Raw genomic sequence first — 3,496 nt, 5'->3', positions numbered from 1 at the left:
CTCAATCAACTACTTGACCAGAACCCTTGATCTAATGAAACAAGGCAAAGAACTTAAACAGCACAGCACAGTGCAGACTCTACAGCCCTCAATGTTGTGTTGACCTTTTAACCTACTCAAGATCAATCAAACACTTCCTTCTTGCACAACACTCCATTTAAAAACGCCTGTACTTTTCTCCAATCACCTTAAAATCAGGCCCTTTTGCATTTGCTATTTCTGCCCTGGGAAAAAGTTGCTGGCTGTCCACAGTATCAATGAGTCTCATCATCTTATACACCTCTGTCACATCAGCTTTCATCCTCCTTCGCTCCAAAGAGAAAAGCCCTAGCTCGCTCAACCTGTCCTCATAAGACATGCTCTCTAATTCAGGCAGCATCCCGGTGAATCTCCTCTCCGCCCTCTCTAAGGCTTCCACATCCGTCCTACAGTGAGGCAACCAGAAATGAACACAATACACCAAGTGTGGTCCAGCCAGGTTTTGTAGAGCTGCAACATTACCTCGTGGCTCTTGATCTCAATCTGCCAATCACCATACACCTTCATAACCACTCTATCCACCTGAATGGCATAGGACATTACACAGTAAGGGGAGACACAGAGACTGAGATGCTAGAATATGGAGAGCAAACAGTCTGCAGGAGGAACTCAGTGTGGTCTGGCAGCATCTCAAAGTCTCAAAGTTGAGTTTATTGTCTTATGCGAGTACATGTGTGGACGGGTGCAATGAGAAACTTACTTGCATCAGCATCACAGGCACATAGCACCACCATCACCATTATGTGTCATGTCCTATGGCGTGGGTGATCCTGGTCTTTGACCATGATAGTTCTTGGCAAATCTTCTACAGAAGTGGTTTGCCAGTGCCTTCTTCTGGGCAGCGTCTTTACAAGATGGGTGACCCCAGCCATTATCAATACTCTTCAGAGATTGTCTGCCTGGTGTCGGTGGTCTCATAACCAGGGCTTGTGATGTGCACCGGCTGCTCGTACGACCATCCGCCACCTGCTCCCATGGCTTCATGTGACCCTGATCAAGGGGGCTAAGCAGGTGCTGCAGGCTAGCGAGGGAAGTAACACCTTACACCTCCTTTGGTAGAGATGTATATCCACCCTGCCACCTGTAAATAGCATCATAATTAAAAATTGTTGGCGCGTGGCGTCAGTCTAGTGATCTGAAGGTCGCTAGTTCAAGCCTCAGCTGAGGCAGCGTGTTGTGTCCTTGAGCAAGGCACTTAACCACACATTGCTCTGCGATGACACCGGTGCCAAGCTGTATCAGCCCTAGTGCCCTTCTCTTGGACAACATCGGTGGCGTGGAGAGGGGAGATTTACAGCATGGGCAACTGCCTGTCTTCCATACAACCTTGCCCAGGCCTGCACCCTGGAAATCCTCCAAGGCGCAAATCCATGGTCTCACAAGACTAACGGATGCCTATATAAAATTAAAAATTCACAAGAAAAATACAAATTAAACATCAATTAAACACAATTTTTACAAGAAAACACAGTTCGAACAAAACAAAAGCCCATCTTGGTGCAAACTGGTCATAGTGTTGCTGAACTGTAGTGATTGCAGTTTTATCAGAAGCTTCAAAAACCGAATGGCTGAAGAAAAGTAGCTGTTCTTGAACCTGCTGGTATGGGACCTCAGGCTTATGTGTATCTTGCTCAGTGGTGGCTGTGATAAAAAGATGGCACAGCTCAGATGGTGAGGATCTTCGGTGACAGATGTTGCCTTCTTGAGGCAACACCTCCCGTAGACATTGACGATGGTGGGGAGGGCTCTGCTCATGGTCTATTGGCCAGATCCGCTGCTCTCTGCAGCTCCTTACTTCCTGCACATTTGAATTTCCATATCAGACCATGACTTAGTCAGTTAGGATACTTTCAACACAAAATGCTGGAGGAACTCAGCAGGCATGTCTACCCTGAAGAAGCTTTAGATTTCCAGCATCTGCTGAATCTTTTGTGTTTGCACTTTCAACACTACATCTGTAGAGGTTTGTTACCGTGTTCAATGATAAGCTGACCCTCCCCAGACTCCTAGGAGAGTGAAGACCCGGGTGGGGCTTGCCTTATGATTCTGTTTAGATTAGATTAGATTAGATTATGAGGACACTCAGTCCTTGTTTATTGTCATTTAGAAATGCATGCATGAAAAAATGATACAGTGTTCCTCCAGAATGATATCACAAGAAAACACAGGACAAACCACGACTAAAACTGACAAAATCATATAATTATAACATATAGTTACAACAGCGAAAAGCAATACCATAATTTGATAAAGAGCAGACCATGGGCATGGTAAAAAAAAATCTCAAAGTCCCAATAGACTCATTATCTCACGCAGCCGGCAGAAGGGAGAAACTCTCCCCGCCATGAACCTCCAAGCGCTGCCAACTTGCCAATGCAGCACCATTGGAAGCACCCGACCGCAGTGGACTCTGAGTCCGTCCGAAAACTTCGAGCCTCCGACACAGCCTCTCCGAGCACCATCCTCTGCCGAGCGCTTCGACCCTGCCCCGGCCGCCGAGCAACAAGCAAAGCCGAGGACTCGGAGCCTTCCACTCCGGAGATTCTGGACCACACAGTAGCAGCAACGAAGCAGGCATTTCAGAAGTTTCACCACATGTTCCTCTGTGCTCTCACGTCTGTCTCCATCAAATCAGGATTGTGCACAGCACCCTACTTGACAAATAACAGACATCGCCACCGGAATGACTGCTGCGAGCTGCGTCGCACCGCCATCTTCCCTTATGTGTTGTGCCCAGGACAGGTCAGCCAATATACTAACAACCAGGAATTTACAGCTGCTGACCAAATCATTGACTGTTCATCCATTTCCAGAGATGCAGCATTTTGTGTGTTTTGCTTTGGATTTCCAACATCTGCAGGATGTGCCTTCTATTCTGAGGCTGTGCCCCCTGGTCCTACTCTCCCTTGCAAAAGGAAGCATCCTCTTCACCTCAACTCTATCCAGGCCTTTCAATATTTGATAGGTTTCAATGAGATTCCCCTCATCCTTCTCAATGCCAGCCAGTTTAGGCTCCTCATCTGTTTATTTATTTATTTATAGAGATACAGCGTGGAATGGGCCCTTCTGGTTCTTTGATCATCCCCTGATTTAACCCTAGCCTAATCATAAGGCAACTTACAATAACCAATTAACCAACTAACAATGACCAATTGACCTACCAACCAGTACATCTCTAGACTGTGGGAGGAAACCGAAGCACGCAGAGGATTATGTACAAGCTACTTACAGGCAGTGGTGGAAATTGAACCTGGTTTGCCTGTACTGTGCAGCACTGCGCTAACCATTCCCAGAATCATTCCCACCAATCTCCTCTAGACTCCCTCCAATGCCACTACATCATTTCCTAGATAAGGGGGCCAGAATTGCTCACAATACTCCAAGTGCATTCTGGCCATGTCCTCTTTTCGTTATGACTATTGGGTAGGCAGTGCAGGAGTTTTAGTCCCACACCACT

The 3,496-nt window shown here is 46.8% G+C and overlaps 1 long non-coding RNA gene across 1 annotated transcript in view; it reads right to left on the bottom strand.

The window, feature by feature from the left end:
- Positions 1-484: 484 nt before the first annotated feature.
- Positions 485-3,496, bottom strand: part of LOC134360109 (uncharacterized) — a 5,057-nt gene continuing 2,045 nt past the window's right edge. Inside the window, exon 3 of the long non-coding RNA XR_010021254.1 lies at positions 485-1,434. This is a non-coding gene — a long non-coding RNA (uncharacterized LOC134360109). The remainder of the gene's footprint in view (positions 1,435-3,496) is intronic.

Source organism: Mobula hypostoma, chromosome 21, assembly GCF_963921235.1.
Source record: "Mobula hypostoma chromosome 21, sMobHyp1.1, whole genome shotgun sequence".
Lineage (NCBI taxonomy): Eukaryota > Metazoa > Chordata > Chondrichthyes > Myliobatiformes > Myliobatidae > Mobula > Mobula hypostoma.
The sequence above is the reverse complement of the archived record's forward strand: the minus strand, read 5'-3'. Positions and strand labels throughout refer to the sequence as shown.